Below are 18,237 nucleotides of genomic sequence, written 5' to 3'. Positions count from 1 at the left end.
TCTTGAATAAATCTATTAGAGCTCACACATGTGTAGAAAAATCCTTTTCACTGTATCAGTTAAATAAAATATTATCAGTTTAAGCCAAGGTGGCACAATTTGTCCAGCTCTACTCAATGAGAACTAATGCAGGATGCTTACTCACAAAAAGAGTGGTTAACAAAAGTGACAAACCATTCAATGCATAACAGGAAGTCTCAAGAAACACCAAGTTTCTCAGCACCCAATATTGCAGCAATCTATTTCTTCCTCTCCCCTCCCTCTTTCTTTTTTCTTTTTCTCTAGAGGATGAATTTATCTCAACTCCAGTAAAAGCAGAAGAAGTAAAGAAAAAAAGCAGCATGTTGGCTGGTACCTTTGTTGCTTTTGAAAATGCAGAAAAAATATGAAATGTCAGAGCATGATACTCCCAGAGGAAAGGGCTGCCCTAGCAAAACTTCTAGAATAAAGCACAGACATAGAAACCTCAGCCTGCAAACAGAATGAAAAGTTTTCATACACCCCTAAAATTTTCTTATACCAAGTAGTTTCCATAACTGTCACTGAAATCAAACCAGCAAGACCTCAAAGAGAACAAGCAGATAGTTCCTGAACTTCTGGAGAATGAAAGGGATACAAATGAAACATCTTTTTTGGGACATTAAAAATCTCTACTCTTAGGAAGAAGAGACTGAAAATTACACATTCTGGGTACTACCCATGTGAATTTAAATATAGTAAGGCATTATTTCTGGTGACACACCAGTTAACTATTTTTCCAACAAACTCGAGGAGGAACATTACTGAGATGCAGATGCAGCCAAGTAATGTCACTAAAATGCCATGACTGGCTGGTGGAGCAAGTCTGGGAGATTGCTGGGTATGCCTAGAAGGCAAACTGGCTATCAGATTTTCAAACCCTCTGTAGAGCATTGTGAGTTCAAGTGGCTTGGGTTACTTTTGCTCTATAAAAGCCTGATAAATAAATCTTCTGATAAAGATTCTGCACTAAAAAAAAAAAAAAAAAAAAAAAAAATTGTTACTTTGGGTATCAAGCAGCTACAGTTTGAACTTCCTAGAGACAAGGGTCACTGAATTTAAATATCAAGTTGTAATCCCTGGGCCAACAAAGCTCTGTTTCTTACTAATGTATCCTCCTTTTCTCCCCTTTACTGCCTAGTTAGTTGTGTCATTGAGCCTTCCCTTTCACCTTCCCTTTTGCTCCATGTCTCCTGCCACCCTGAAAAGGTGATAGAAGAGCTATGGCTAGTCAAGCAGAGCATACATGCTGACTTGGTTTGGCAGCATCCAGGTGTTTGACATCCACAAGCACCAAGAGTCCCTTCAGGAGGGTTAAAATCAAAGTCTCCTCTACACACCTGCCTATTCTGAAAAACATTGGTCATGAATATCATTCACAATCATCTTCAAATTTACTCTGAGACATCAAAAGACTCCAAGTTTGAGGGACAAGCGAACAAACTGCTTAAGGCTTATGCCTACAAGAAACAAAATATACAAAAGTCTATGTTTTTAACATTTATTTCTTTTCCATACTAAAAACCTCACTCTACTCTTAATACATTTTAAATTTTGCAATACACAGACAGCTGTACTGTGTGGTTCCTCACACTACAGGGACAGGGGACCGAAGGTACAGTTTCAGAAAGCCATAAAAGTGGCATGAATCTTCAAATATTCGCTATGTAAACCCAAAGAATTTCTTATACTTCATTTTATTCTTAGATTGCTTGATAAGAATGCAAATTTGTACACAGGCAAAAAGAAAAAAAAAAAAAAAGAACTGGTATTAAAAACTGAAGCAAAGAAACCCAAACTACAGGTGCCAACAAGGAACTTAAAATTTATTTGAGGAATTCTGGCAAGTCATCACAAATGAGCTCTCATAGGAATACCAAAATTAGGTCAGCAGTTTCTTGTGAACATCAGGTAAAGAAAAAAATGCCCTGAAAACACAGCAAAACTACAGCCAAGAAGGCTGTAGTTTATGCTGCTTTTCTTCTAGGTTCAGCCATTGCTAATTAATATAAATCATCATCTAGGTCTCTCTTCCTTTGAGTCAAAAAGGGGTAAGATAGCTTCAACATGTTCTCCCACTCCCCCAAAAACCAAAACTCAAAGGAAAAAGTGTTCAAAACTGGTTAGCTATATATACAGGCAATGGCAGGTACTACACATCTAGTCCAAGCATGAGGCATGCACTCAGATTTAAGCATATCAGCAAGGTAGTTTGCAAAATTATGATTCAGAGATAAAGTTACTTGAGATCCTCCCAATCCTTTTGTTTTAATACAGTGTATGCCTTACTTTGCCTCTTTAGCATATGTGGTAATTGCTCTTTTAAGTTCCTAAAAAGTAATTCTTGACAGAAGGGCATTGGAAATTCCTACACCAAAGAACCAGAGGGAATAAGAAGCCCCCTTAAAGCAGCAGTCAATACCTGATGTGCTCTGGGTGAAACCCCAAGGCACCGCTTTTCAAGCAGTAAGCCACCACATGCTTGTCAGAGAATAGAGTCACAAAAAGAGGAGAAAAAAAAAACCTGACTCTCATCTATAAGATGAAAGGACCATTTCTGACATTTTTGGTTCATACACATGTTGCACACAGGCTGGCAGTGTGCTTGAACAGCCAAGGTCAGTTATCCTGGAGGGCATCTGTATCTCCAGGAAGGTTGGAGATTTGGCCAGGGTGGAAGGGGTGAGGGCACGGGGAGTCAGTGGGCTTGCTTGTCTGTTTGGACAGCACTGATAATGCCTCAACTATTGCAAAACAGGGAAGAGAAAATAATGTTAAATGCTTCATACTGAGCAATGCTCCAGCTCCTACCACTCCTTTTATAGAGGATTTCCCTTGTTTAATCTTTTTTTTTAAGAGATTAAAAACAATATACAAAGAAGTCAGTGTATTGCTTAGAAACATCTGCCAGCATTAACATAAGAAAATTAAGAATATTTTTAGGATCAGCCTCTACTACGCCCATTTATGCATCAGCAATTTCAAAACAGCATAGATCAGCCACAAATCAACTCTAACAACTAGTCTTCCAGACAGAGCAATCAAAGTATATATATATTAAAAATACCTGAGTCACACTGGTGGAGCCGACCTCCAACACAATTTGAATGTGTTCGATTTAATTAGAAGGTGTTGACAAGTGCACACACATTTATTCCATAAGAAAAAGATAGTCACCTTTGAGATCTTGAGCAGCAGCAGCCACCACACTACCTTGGAGCTCAGTGGCCAAATGAATATGTAATATCTCTAGCTCTAAACTCCCACCCCTTCCTTCTCTCCTCCAAAACCACTCAAGTATTTAAATATTTAAGATTGGTAATACTGGCTTCTGGTCTTGCCACCATCCAAATTTTACTCAGGGCTATGATGAAGAAGACTAAAGGTGCTGGCATTGTCTGGAGTAGGTACTGATCTCCTGCACTCAGTGCTGTTCATTGCCTCATGTCCCAAAGTTTCTACCAAGATAATACACATCACACTCTTCAGAAAAGGAGTTTTTGACTTCTCTATCTTGCTGACAATAACCTAAGTTTAATCTTGCACAGCCCATTTAAAAAATATTAAATGTGAGTTGAAACACATCCCCCTCATCTTGCCATTGGAACTATTTTACTCAAGCTGCAACCGAACACCAGAAAGCTTGTGAGCTCTTCACATGACTTAAATCAAAACTGGAACAAAGATTCTGAATACTTTCAACTCTCACTCTCTCCCCCATGAGAGCTTAAGTACTGGGCCAAGTGACCCTAGTTTCTGATTAAATAAAAGCAAATGAATAAAAGCATGCACCCTTCTGAGCAGGTGAACTTCACTTGAGCGGCCATGGCAAGAGCTGCTCACCAGCACTGCCACTAGTACCTGGGGAGGATGTGTCCCCAAGGGGTTAGGGGGGGTGTGTGTGCCCATTATTTACTGTGAGCAGGCAAAGCTCCTCATTTGTCCACACAAACCAGTGATCAGATTAGTAGTAAGCTTCTACTTTGAAATATCTCTTGCACAAAGTCCTTCTGCTCTGTAACAATGCCTCAGTGACCTGAATGAGCTATGTAACCCAAGGGTTGTTTCAAAACCAGGAGGGGCCTCTTGCTCACTCTGAGCTGCAAACAACTCATCCTACAGTGATAACTGTAGTGAGTGAAAAAAATACAACTAATTTTCTGGGGCTGGGCAAAAAAGTAATCCATCTTTTTAATTTTTAATCACCGTGAATATAAGCAGTTCTGCAACATTATGATCAGAGCATTGTGAACACCCATTAGCTCAGGGATAAACAGCTCATTTGTGTTGGGAGATGAGAGGATTCACAGGTAAGGCAAGGAAGGTGAGCAGTGGAGAAGACCAAGGTAAGCAAACATGAAGACAGGATTGCTGTAAGCAGGGTTATGGGAACAGAACAGATGAAAGAGGGAGCACTAAAAGAGCTTCTGTCAGCCATAGCCAGTGCCACAGAGCTAGAACAAACACCCAAAGAAAAATCAGAGGAGGAAAACAGTGGTAGCAACAGCCAGAGTAGGAAGGGAGACTTTAAACAACTTCTCTGGTGGGAATAAATATTAAAGGTTAAATTAAAAAAAAAAAAAAAAAAAAAAGAAAAGAAAAAAGAGCAGCCTGACATTTCCCCTCCCTTGGCAACCTTCCCCTGCTCAAACCTCTCTACCACTTCCTTTTACACCAATGGGCTCTTAAGACTTCCTTTTTCTTTGGTGGAATAGATACCCAGGAGGTCCTCCAGGCACACCAAGCACTCAATCCAGCCATCTCCCTGACCACCAGTCAGGCAGGCAGCACACAGCATACACTCAACACCTCAGACACTTTGCCACAGCTACCTGTGAGCCAGAATTTCCTGAACTAAACATTAGTATATCACACATTAAAGCAGGTACATGCAGGTATACAATCTACACCTTCAGCTGATCTCCCACACTGGACTTCTGAGCAAGGTGATGTGAGCCACTCTCTCTTAGAAGCAGCAACAACTGCAGGGTAAGTCCCACGTGCACAGGTTTGCTGATGGTTGGGGTTTATCTTGTACTCCAGTGGTTTTGTGTTTTTTCAGGCAAATATTAATTTCAGTACTTAAACCACTAAACATGAAATTTTCATTTTGTGTGTGTTTGGAAAAAAATAATCAAATAGTGTAGGAAGATTAGACCTTAAAAAACACAAACTACAGCAAATCACACATAGTACGTCAGACACCTATAACAGCCCACTCACAATGACAGAGCCTCAGGAATCTAGTGGAGAAGAAAACACCTTCTGGGTATAAAATTTTAAGCACAAGTTTTTGTCCAACAGCTCCCATGAGGCTCACCTGGGTGGCACAAGTCTTACTTCAATCCTCATATTTGCTACCAAACATTAACTTTAAAGCATATAACTCAGCTAATAGCCAAAGTTCTGCTAGGAAAACAAACAGAATACACACTATGCATCTCTACATATGCTGTTTACCATGCATTTTCTTCACTGTTTTAACCAAAATGTGATAAAATCTTGCTGCTTCAGGTTATATTGCAGTAGGAAGCCTGAAGGACTGGTGCAAAAAATTCACTAGAGGGAAATTGAAAACCTTTGCAGTTTTTTTTTGTACACAAACACTGGATTGGTCACTTCCTTAGTGAAACTTAATCAGAGGACCACCACTGCTCCAGCTCTTTTTGAGGTGACAGAGCCTACAAGTACTCCCCTGTAAGGGAGAGTTTCCACCAGCTCCAGCTTGAGGGAAATGAAGATAACTGGCAGCAACTGAAGATCTGGCACCAAATAAGCAATTTAATTAGCCGACAGGTGGAGTGAAGTAATTATTCCTCTCTCTGCAGCATTTGGGAGACCACATCTGGAGTACGCGGTCTGCTTTGGGAGTCCTGGGAAAAGAAAGACTGACGTACTGGAGTGAGTCCAGTGCATGTCCACAAAGCTGCTGCAGCACTTGACATATGAAGGCGAGACTGAAGAGCTGGGTCTGTTCAGTCTGTCCTGGGAGGTACTCAAAACCTGCCTGGATGAGGCCCTGGCTTTGAAGTTACCCCTGTTCTCTTCAGGGAGATTATTTCCTTCAAACCTACAGCTCACCTCAGAGATGTTAGAAAAACTATTAAAAAGTAGTTTAATGAAAAAGCTAATAAAAAAGTACTTCGAGAAGGAAATCTGTTATCTCTAGAGAGATCAGTTACAGAAAATAACTGAACATTATTACAATATGACTGGGTAAAAAATACATAGGTGATCACTCCTTTAAATAACATTAGTCGTTTCTCCCCATTGTCCTCCACCCCCTTCTTAAAGTATGATGTGAAAGAGTTCAAAGCTACATACTTGTCACAATTTAAAAATGTTTAGCAAGTTCCCATACCAACAATCATGAAGTAAATCTACATGATGTGCTTTGACTGCCATTTTCAAGATATTTTCTCAGAAATTATACCTCACGGTGGCAACTGCTGATTATAGAAGAAATTCTTATCACAGTTTTGGGTACTTACATTATCGACAAAAAGATTTTATTCCCTTTGCAGAGTTGCTTACACCTGCATTTTCTTAATATTTCAGTGATATTTCACTTTTGGAAGAAAGTGTCAACAACAGTCCAGTGGCATTAAGAAATCCACAGATATGTATTAAAACTTCAAAATTAAACTTGAACCACAAGCTCTCTGCACTAGTTTACTTTCGTAAGACCTTGTTCACCAAGAATTATTCTCAAATTCTTACGATGATACAATTTGAATGCATGCTTCTCTAAACAAGGTAGATTGAAAATAAACATTGCACACCATCACAGCACCATTGCATACTATCATACCACTGTGTCACCTCAAAGTTTGAGGGTAGCTGTTCTAGATGAAGATCCTATGGAACACAATAATATAATATAATAATAATCATTGTCTTTTGTGGGGCAGATAATGTAAAAAACCAAAAAAAAAACCCCAATAATGCTAAAAAATAATAAGTTTAGTTACAATTTTTAAAAAAGCTAGTTTGAGTAGTCTGATGCTATGAAAATGAACATTCATCTAGTTAATCCACTCTTTCTGGTCATTGTTCTCTTGTCTCTTATTTTTTATGTCAAGAAGTGAAGCACAGCCTCTGCAACACCACACAAATACACTCACTGCAACCACGAACACGTCATGGTGGTCCTGGAAGCAGTGCAGGCACATGAGCACAGTGTTCCTCTGGGCTGCTGGGGCTCTCCTGAATCTCACACATGAGCTCCTCTGCCCACCTTGGCAGTGCTGAGGAGGCACTTGGGTATCTTGGGTCCCAGACTTGCCCTACCCAAGGAAATAAAACCAAAGCCATGCAGATTGTTCTCAGCACAGTCCTGCTGTGCCACACCAGCTCTAAAGGATGACAGATATCTTCTGTAAGGCACCAAGTGACATGACAAATCGTGGAGGAGTTGACCACAAAAGCAAGATTAGGCTGACTCGTTTAACACCTACATCTGTACACGCAGCTTCACAAAGCAGAACTGCCTACTAACTCTACTGCACAGGGAGGAGAAAAAATCCCCCAACCCCAACAATGTAACCTCATGATTTTGAACTAAGATTTGCTGAAAATGTAAGGAAGGGCAGAGACAAGGTTACCTCACCCTTAAAGAAGTCACTGAACCACACTGATGGTCAGTGGTTGAAAAAAAAAAAAATCTGTAAATGCAAGATTTTTTAAAACTTTTTACAGGGCCAGCAGCAAATTTCTGTGAATGTCGAGTCATCAAGCAGTGCAAAGCGATGCTCTCCCCACCCTGCCTGCCATGACTGAGGAGGAGGAAAAGGGACACAGTCTTCCCTGCACACTTTTATCTGCAGCCCTATTTGTTCCTTTTTGGCAGCCCCACTTGAACATTAGGACAAGGAGTTCTGCAGTTTTTAGACAGGCCAGTAATGCTGCCCTAAGCAAGAAAGACAGTCAATGCTTGTCTTCTACCTCCCCCCGTGCACAAAAGGTCACTTCCGACCTTCAAGTGTAGGGGATGTTTCTTCCACAAGGTCACAACATTTAGCAGCTCTCTTCTCAGTCAAATTTTTGGGCTCACTACTTTTCCAGCAAAAGAGAAACTCCTAGAGAGGTGTTCAAAAGAAACTGAAGCCAATGCTATGTGTGGGGTTTTTTTGAGAGCATACAGCCTGCTATACTGAGAGTTAAATCTGGCTCTTCAGCTTGTCAGCTCCTGCACACTGATCTTATCCCAGTTGTAGGCTGATGGGCTTACAAAGTTTTTCAACAGTGAATACAGCTAGTACAATGGGTTTCATTAAACACTTTTTTTATCCTTTTAAAGGTGGTTTGCCTCGGCCTTTCTGAATAAAATAGAAGAGATATTAAAAAAATAAAAATAAAATAAAAATCCAATAGCTATTTCTCTTCACAAGTCCAAAGTATGAGGTTGTATGAATATAAAAATCACTGACCACTCAAAGATACCTGGAGAATCTAATATTTGGAAAGAAAGACCTGCATATTTAGCTAAAGACTGTAAATTAAAATTATGAATAACCTCAGATACTGTGCTATTCAAAAGATTAGTTTTAAATAGTTTTACTCCTTCTTGAAGAGAAAGAAACCAGCAAGACATTTTCAATTAATTTGGAAATGGGAGTGAGAGTATTTCTTGATGAAATCACCAATTTAAATGCTTCATAGAGTGATAACATCCAAAAATTTCATAATCTTTTGGCTATCTCACAGATTAACCCCGAAGGAAATTCAAGAGTTTTCAGTTACTTCCCAGAGAGGAAGACAGGCAACAGAACTAGAACTTTGGCTGATCTTTAGACAAAAATGTTGCTGGGTATGGGCTCCCTCTCTGTAATTCAAAATTTGTCGGCATACAGTGACAGCATGCAAAAGGACCTGTTCACAGGAAGTCCTAAAAGCATGCAAGAGGTCATTAACTTCACCATAATAAATGCCCTCCACCATTAACCTCACCACCAAGAACAAAAACTGAGCATTTACATATAGTTTAAGACAAGAAACAGTCTAATTGCCTTCTCAGATAACAGAGGTTATCAAGTCTCAGAGATGCTCTTTTTTCTTGGAAAAAAACATATCATAGCTGCCTAGTGAGGGGTGCCCATAAAGAAAAACCAGTCCCAAGAACAAACAAATATCCTCTCTTTTAAGGGTGTGAGAGTTTGTTTTGCTTACACCTGCTCTCCCCCTCTGTCCCCTCTGGGGTGAAAGCAGCTGGCTGGAGGGCACAATCACCACCATCTTCCAAACAGGGCTATGAGCTGGTCTCCTCTGCTAAGCCCTAAGGGATGACCAGGTATGGGATGAAGCTATGTGCCCAGCACTTTCATCACCTACTGTGGTGGCTCCTGGCTTGGAGAACTTCTGAACTAACCAGCAACAATTCTTCTCAATTATTCTGGGCAAGATCATCAGCTTCAACTATAAGCCCCAGAGCAACTCTGTGGTTTAAAGGTCAGGTACAAAGGGGGAAAAAACCCAACATACATGTTAAAAAAAACCCCAAAAAACCAAAAAAAACCAACCCAACACAGTTATCTGTACATTGTTATCAGCAGCCAAGACAGGAAATACATGATATTCCAAAGTCATGCCAGGAAAACTTTCAGAGCTGTCTTTTTTGTAAGTGGTACAGCTGCAAGTCAAAGATCATCGTTACGCAAAGTGCTCTTTCACACACAGGTTGTTCAAAAACAAGGGAGGTTGAAAGGTCTTTATTAATACAATAAAAAACCTTCAAATGAATGTTAAAGTTTATTTGTTAAAAACCAGCAAAACAAAAAGACCCAACCCCACCCCTTCCCTACCCCCAACAAGTAAAATAATTGAAATTGTAAAGAAAAAGGATGCTAGGAATCACCAGACAGGTCACTAGGGAACTGCCATGGAATGGTAAAGTTTTTCTTTAAAAAAGCACAAACCTGAATGGGCATTTAAGATTAAACTTCATTTTCACAGGCTGTTTAACTTCTCTGTATAGAGAATATAGCAAATTTAGACCTGCCCTGATTGAGATTATCTGGCAAAAATATTTTCTACTTGGACTATACCAAAAAGGATCAAGAACTATTTTGGTCAAATCTGTTAACAGAGGAAAACTGGAGCCAAGAGGAAAAGGACAATTTTAAACAGAGAAGATATTTCATCTAAGCCAAGCCAATCATTTGAGGTTTCCTCCTTACTCCTCCCAAAATCACTAAAACAAGAGTTATTTTCATGTTAAAATGGTGCCAAACACTTCTTTTCTGTTAAAGCAAATGTGCTCAATCATACACACACAAGGGCAGCTTCCTCTGCCTGCTTCAGCCAGCTCTTCCCTTGGTCTGTTCAATGTCCCTCCACCCTGCCACTCCTCCCCTTCATACATTGTCCTGGTGCCACTACCATCACTTTCAGCTTCAAAACACTTTCCAAATTCACCACTGTTTTATTCACATTTTGGTGAATAAAACAGTACTTTGCAAGCATTTCTGGAAGCTTCAGTACTGATGGTACAATTTGTCTGAAATGTAAGGTCTCAGTTTCAGGTTATAATTGTCCTTACACGGCCAAAGCTTTAGATGTTGACCTGTCTTTTAGAGCTCCCAGAGCCGCTGCAAGGGAGCTTGGAGGATGTGCAGATGATCTTCCAGAGGCCATGCCAAGAGCTGTGAAGCAAAGTGAGCTATGTGAGGTGGAGTCTTTCTGTTCAGGGCTGGTTGCTGATAGTGCCTTTGTTTTGAGGGGAGCAGACTAGCTGCTCTCACAGCACAGGATTCAATACTATTAAAAGTGTCTCTGGCTCCTCTGAGGAGCTCTGACTGGCATTCTTTGTACTTTAAAGCACTGAACACATCAGTCACAGCCACTTCTCAACATCCCTCCTTTCTGGTTGTAGCCACAGGGAACCTAAAGCAGGATGGAACAAAGAATTTCCCTAGGCCAGAAAAGGCCTCCAGTCATTGTTGCCTCCTAAAAAATCCACCAAAACAGAGCAAAACAAATAAGCACAGAAGGGTCACCTTCCCCTTTCTCATCAAAACATTCTCACATTGCCGCTGCCTTGTAGAGTTCACCACATTAAACCACATCTCAGTACGATGAACATCAATGAACTTGCTCTAAAAATTTAGGTTTCTGCCTTAAGCAAGAAGGACTTATTACTCACAGATACTTAAAAAAATTATAGTGTGGGAGAGGCAACCTTCAGAGATGCAAGACTTCTCTGAATCAGGAGAAGCTGGGCAGGAAAATGTGGGCTAACCTCTCCCCATAGCACCTTGTCACAACCAACATCATCCATTCAAACTGGGATGTCTTTGATACAAAAAAGGAGCTGCATTTTAGGAAGGGCAAGTTTAAAATTAATCTGCTGTCTTCATCCTTCTTGGAAAAAAGATTTAACCCGGACCATCTAATTCAAATCAGTTGATACTGCCAGGCTATCTTTTTTGATAGCTTTTTCAGATTAAAAACATTCATTCAAATTCATGGCATACAAGGAATAGAGCTGGTCAGGAAAAATCTGACAGTCATTTTGTGCCAGATGATTTAGTTCTATTGACACCTTAAAGCTCTGTAAAACTGCTGATGATTTTATACTCCAGTAAAAAGTCAAGGTGTCAGAGGTTCTATTTTGCTCCAAACAGGTGGCAGTATTTCGAGTTGAAATCCTTGCTTTCACAGCAAGTTACCATTTAAAACAGTCAGAAGCAAGATGAGGCATCATGTTTTGACTGACTTGAAATAATATGATTTTTCACCTCCCCCACTAAAAGCAGTGATACCGTTCAATTTTGTTTCCGTTCCAAGTGAACTAAAGTTCCAAAAAAGCTCTACAAAATGCGATTGTTTTGTAAAAGCCAGTGGTAAGGACAGCAACAGGGTACTGCAACTCCTGTAAGGTCAGGCCTGTTCCCAGTTTCAGGGCTCAAGGACACCTCCCACAGGCAGGTTTCACTTGACCACTGTCAAAGCAGGAGGCAGATTGCCTGCCCGAAACCAGAGCCCTGCCCGAGGCAGCAGGTGAGGCTGCTCTGGAGCACAGTGCTAACGGGGCTCTCGCTCCCTAAGGAGAGCCACACACATCTCACATGCACTGAAACAGCTTCAGCCTTTCGTGTTTCATCTGCACCTGTCATTTCTCTGTCTAGAAGTCAGGCACTAAGGGCAAAACCCATGACAGGATGCAAATGCTAGAAATCCCAATTCTTCTGCACCTGCATGTTTATCATCTACTGAAATGCAAAGCTGGTTGGGGTTTTTTGTTTGTTTGTTTGTTTGGGTTTTGTAATTTGTCAGGGGTTTTTGTTTGTTTGGGTTTTTGGTGTGTTTTCTTTTTTTAATATATATATAAATTATTACCACCTCACCGAAAGAAGGTTAGGGTTTTTAACCTCTAATAGCTAACCTTAAGCCACCATGGTACCAAGTGAGACACCCAGCAGGCAGGCAGATGCAGCCCTGAAGTTTCACCTCCTTCTGAGGCACTTTGCACTGGGTGGCCCTGGCAGCATTTCCCTGGCTGCTGGGAAGGCAGCTCTGAGGCTCACAGTGTGTTCAGCATGGCACAGCAAACAGCCACATCCCTGGTTCAGGAGAGCCACATCTCCAGGGATCACAGCTCAGGGTGCTCCTCACGGAGGCATGCAAACCCTTTTGTGGGTTTCGCCTCAAGTAAATGGCTGACTTGCACAATACAGATCCGTGGGCCTTTTGTCACCAAAAGAATCCTTAATTGCTGGATTTCAATGAGACTGCTCGGGTGAACCAGATTTGTCGGTTCAAGTCCTGGTTTTGGAGTAATGGGTCAAAGAACTTGTGAAGACACTTCTGTGGGAGCTGCAGGGGTGGGAGAGGGCCAGGAGTTACTGGTTTTCTCCCTCTGAAAGGAAGGTCACTTTGACAATACACACTGCCAGCAGCAGACTTGCCCATAAAGCAAATTACAAAGCACTGTCCATGACACAAACAAACACCATTATTATACATTCAAAGTAGTGCCCAAACTGAATTAAGCAGAACTTTACAGAACAAGTTTGAATCAAATATTAATGTGCACCCCAGAGAGAAGGACGAAGGGAAAGCACATGCCTCCAACTCTTTTTCTCCCTGAAGTAAAAAGCACAGTAATGCAGCAAGACAGAAGAGTGAAGGTGCTGGTTAAATAAAAGTAATTGGGCATGAGATGGCAAACAGCTCTATACTTTCCTTAACACAATTAAACATTTATAAACATCACTGTAGATGTACCATATTACCATATTACAGTGTGAAATCATCCCAAATGTGCTGGGCAGTTTTCACTCACCTTAGCCACAATTTTATTACACTGTAAATCAGTGTTAATGACACCATGTCCAGATTAGTGTATTCAGCTAAGCCACAGGGCCAGTGCTCACAGAGGCCCTCACCATATCAGACTCCACTCATGATTTCAGATGACACCATTTAGCTATTTCACATAAAGGTATAGTGGAATCTGTTGTAGTCTGTCAAAAATAAAAAGTTCCTCAGCAATGTTTTTCTTACTCATATGAATACTCATTTTCTTACTCAATAGAAATTTACCACGGGGTCCTAACTTTTGAAGGCACTTGTTAAAATGATTAATATCCAACTTCTTTACACCACCTTATTCATTTCTGGCTTACACTGTCTGCCATGCCCATATGCCAAAGTCATTTGTCCCTCACTGAAGACATGTATTTACTCAACACCAAAATAATTTCCAGAGAAGGCTGTTCAGAGTTTTATACTTAACTGGTATTTTATGCCACTATGTCTTTCACCAGCAGGCAACACAGAGTTTCTGAAACAACATGCCTGAAGCATAAACCACAAAACACCACAGCCAGTGGCCTACCATCAGACAACTTTATATTGAAAATTGTTTCTTTTGCCAAAGACAAGCCACGCAGATGAGGCAGTAATTTGTTGGAGGTGGAGTGGAAGGATGCTTACAGGCACCCTCTAAGAAGCATCTGAACATTTCAACAAATCTGCAGCCTACTATCAGCAAAATACAAATTTCTAAAGCATTAATTAGGCAATCTTTCTCTTTTTCATCAAAATTATAACTTTATGGGGTAAAACAGGCTCAAGAAGGAACTCAATGTTTTTTTCACGAGAGATACCATTCCTAAAATTGTTCTTATATTGTGAAAAGACATTGACCTACTGACATCCATCAAGTGCTACTAGTTTTCTGAGTACACACATCAAGGTGCTGAAAACTCCTGAAACACTGGGGCAAAAGTAACAACCTTTCCACTTTAGTGATACTAAATAAATGTACCCCTGTAAAAATGAACTGTAGCCCCTCCAGTTTCCCACTGGGTCAAGCAGTGGCTGCACTGGATGTAACTGAGAAGTTGGAGATGTTGCCTTCCCTCCCTTCCCACTCTGGTATTTTTCTTCTGCACTCCTTTGTTCACTTAACAGGACTTTGTTTGAAGTGTGTTTTTACTCCTTCACTGCATGACCAACCCACACAGTCAGAAGACAGGCTTATAAAAACCACAGATCTCCAGCAGGGAGCTCAACGGTGGGTGTAATATTGGACACAGCTCTCCATTCATCACGCACATTCTCTGGATTTCAAGTTGACAGTGTCCCTTTAGCTTACTGTTCCTCCTCATGAGAGACAAGGCGAGTCAATCCTAATGAAAACACTTCCTCCACCAGCATATAAACAAACAGATCTTCACCTGCAACTGTTCTCAGCTTCCAGAACACTAGTTAAAAACACATCAAGACAAAAAAGAAAAAAAGGAAAAAGGAAAAAAGAAAAGAAAACAAAAAGGGGTGTGGGAAGGAGATACTAAAAAGTGTTACAGCTGCAGGGATGGTGGAAGGAAGGATGTGGGAGTTAAGGAGGTTGTATACAAGGAGGAAAATGACAAGGTCTCAAAGGCGTTCCCAGTCTTGTGCTTGCATTTCAAAAGCCCGGTCTGCCCTGGTCACTCGTTATCTCGTTATTTAGCGTTTTAAGAATCAGAGCATATCAGAGTGACGGATGAGCAACTGCAGAGGGTTGCTTTCCACTCAGCCAAAACCCTCTCCACCAGCACCTACTCAGCCCTGCCCTCCCCGTCACTGCTGAAGGGACCGAGGTATCATGGGCTTGTTCCCACAAAGTGACCCCCTTCCCTGGCCAGCCCTCTCCCAGAGCTCACGCACACGCAGAACCCACACAGAGCAGAAATCGGGCGAGATCCCGAGGAAGCAGAGGCCAAACTGAGCATTATTAAGGAGGTCGGGCGACACGTACACTGTGGCTCTGCAGACGCAGCAAAACGCTGGCACCCATGGTGTGGCGTTTGGTATCTCTCCCTAATCTCAAATGTAGCTGAAAAGGAACTGGCACCAGATCAGCGGCCTCGTCTGGGAAGGAACAGAGAGGCTCTAGGGGAGACACAAGAAACAAGCCTCTTTTCACATCCTACCACCCTTGGGCATTTTGTGCGTCCCTTCTTTCTTCCCTGAAAGAGGCCTTTGTCACAGACGCGCAAATCCTATACGATTTATTTCAGAGGGAGAGAAGGTCTTTTTATTTATTTCCCCCCCCTCCCCTTTTTCGCAGTTCGGCGACAACAAATACGTCCCTGTGCTGCGCCCCCTCCCCTCTCCCGGCCGGTGTCCGCGGGGGCGGGGGACAGCGGCACGGGCGACCCCCGGGCACGCAGGGGCCGCGCACGGCGGTCACGGGCGCTGCCCCCGGCCCTGCCCGCGCTGCGGCCGCGCTCCGGGCGGGGGAGGCGGGCGCGGGGTCCGCGTGTTCGTGCGTGGGGGAGACCCGCAGCAGCGCGGCCGCCTCCCCTCGCCGGGAGCCCCCGCACCCCGCCAGCGCTCGGGCGCACAAAGGAAACAGACCCGCCGCAGCATCCATCCATCCATCCATGCATCCATCCATGCATGCATCCCCCCGCCCCCGCTCCTCCGGGCGGGCTCCGGCCCCTCCGTTACCTGAGGCGGCTCGGGCTCGGCTCGGCTTAGCTCAGCGCAGCGCGGGGCCGGGGCGGCGCCGCCGCACTCGCATCCTCCTCGCTCCGCTCCTCCGCTGGCTGCCCCCGCCCGCCCGCAGCGAGGGGCGCCGCTCCGGGCGCCGTTGCCTCTCCCGGGGCGGACGCGCTGCGCCGAGCCGCGGCCGGGCGCGGAGGCGGCGGCTCCGTGAGGCGGCACAGCCGCAGCCTAGGCAGGGATGAGCTCGCACGGGCTGTCCGCGCTGCCGCTGCCGCTCGCCTCGCCTCCGCTCCGCTCCGCTCCGCTCCGCCCGGGCGAGCGCGGCTCGGGCGCTCCCTCCCTCCCACCGGGGCTCTGACAGATGGCGCAACCGCAGCGCCGCCGCCGCCGCCGCCGCCCGGCCCCGCTCGGAGCCGGCACCCCCCGCCCGCCTCGCCCCTCCGCGGGGGTGGCCCCTGACTGACAGCGGCGGCGACCAATGGCGAGGCGCGGCCCGCAGCAGCCGCCACTCTGATTGGCGGGAGGCGGGGGAGGCGGGGCGCGCGGCCGCGGGCGGGCAGCGCCCACCGACGCCCCCGGGCAGCGGCCGCCGCTCCGGGCGCCCGGCGCGGCCGTGACGGAGGCGGACCCGGGCTGGGAAGGGAAGGGATGGGGGCGAAGAGGAGGGAGGAGGAAGGAGAGGAGGGGTTGTCGCTCCGTGTCGGGGTTCGCGGCCGACAGCTGCCAGCGCCGGAGCGGTTCGCGATGCTCCGAGCGCCGCTGGGGCGCCTCGGGAGGAGGAGGGAGGAGTGAAGCTAAACGTCTCAACATCCCCGATGAATGGGAGAACAATCTTAAGCAGATTATGCGTCTTTGTGAAAGACGACGGCTTGTTTTACTACTATGGTTTCTTTTTTAAACGTAATTCTTGAAATTGGCAATAATGGATGATAAAGCGACGGCGGGAATGAAATACGTGGAGGTTTTCCAGAGTTACGGTTTTATTTCATATTCCACATTTAATCGCGGAGTATTCAGCCAGCCGTTTTGGGAAGAACGTCAGTCCCACGAAGTTGGTCTTTCAGGGGTGTACCTGCTGCCCCACAGCACGGCTGGGGCTTCGGTCTTGCTCTGTAGTCAAAGATGTGCGGGCAGCCCTGTCCCCCAGTCACGGGGCACCCTGCTCCACACGCAGGTGATTGGAAAAGTTCTCTGTACACTTTGTTCCCTTCAGGTTCTCAGCAACGCCATAAATGCTCCCAGCGTTGCTCAAGGTGTTGCATCCACCTCCCACGCCCACTGAAAGCACCGCATGCTCCAGCTTCAGGTCCTGTCCCCAGCACCGCCCCGTCTGTGACCTTGAGTGCTCCCATACTGACAGATTGGCACATCTCACTGTCACTTGTCTCCTAGGCTGGAAAGCTCTTCTGCCTTAGGACTGAAAGTATTGCAGTTTAGGCTTCATCAAGAACAGGAGAGACATACAAAATACAAAAACAGAGGGAGAGAAACTTAATTAAGTATGTTGAAATAGCAAAGAGAACTATAACACAAGTTTTCAATAAATGAGGTTTACATTTCTCTCCCACTTCTTCTTGGATTTAATTTTTGTATGCTGGTATTTAACCAGAGAATTATGTCATCTTGGTAATTTGATTTCCTGATGAAATTACAGTTTTACAAGTTCAAATATAAACTTGTTTCTTATCAAGATGTCTACAGCTGAGTGCTCAGAACAAAAGAGGTTTTCCCCTCTCTGTCTGGGTGACTATGTAAGTTGTGTTAGGTGACTCTTGATCATTACACTTCAGGACCAGATTTTGTTTCACAAGTTCACATAAAGAATTGGGAGAAAATGGGGAATTCTGAAATAAAATGTCACTTATGTCACTTCTCATTTTAAACCTCACTGTAGATGTACAAAGAAACAAGTTTTTCAGGCTCCCAGGTAGCTATTTTTTGTTTCCATCCTAATCCTTCTATGCAGATTGGTTTTTTAAATCATTTATTTTACCATGTAAAAGATATAATCAACACAACAGTAGAAATGTATAGATCAACTGAATAAACAACCTTTGATTTTCTTCCTGTTGGATGAAAACTGCAGCTCGGTGGAGGGGTCTGATTATGTCTTCCCAGAAGCACCCACTGGGATCCTGATGCTGTAGACTTTGGGGAGCTGAGGCTGCAGCCCTTGGGCCAGCACAGGGACAAGTTCATGCAGAACAGAGCTTCAGCTGGCCCAGAGCAGTCTGGAGGCAGAGCAGATTTATGGACATCCAGCTTGGAGACTATCAGGACTTC

At 43.8% G+C, this 18,237-nt stretch overlaps 1 protein-coding gene across 1 annotated transcript in view; it reads right to left on the bottom strand.

Moving 5' to 3' along the window:
- FYN (FYN proto-oncogene, Src family tyrosine kinase) overlaps window positions 1–16,337 on the bottom strand; it is a 138,118-nt gene extending 121,781 nt beyond the window's left edge. The window contains exon 1 of the mRNA XM_036379843.2: window positions 15,958–16,337. The gene's annotated coding sequence lies outside the window, so the exon portion shown is untranslated. The remainder of the gene's footprint in view (window positions 1–15,957) is intronic.
- Window positions 16,338–18,237: the final 1,900 nt, after the last annotated feature.

Source organism: Molothrus ater, chromosome 3, assembly GCF_012460135.2.
Source record: "Molothrus ater isolate BHLD 08-10-18 breed brown headed cowbird chromosome 3, BPBGC_Mater_1.1, whole genome shotgun sequence".
Lineage (NCBI taxonomy): Eukaryota > Metazoa > Chordata > Aves > Passeriformes > Icteridae > Molothrus > Molothrus ater.
Note: the sequence above shows the minus strand (reverse complement) of the source record. Positions and strands in the feature narration are given on the sequence as shown.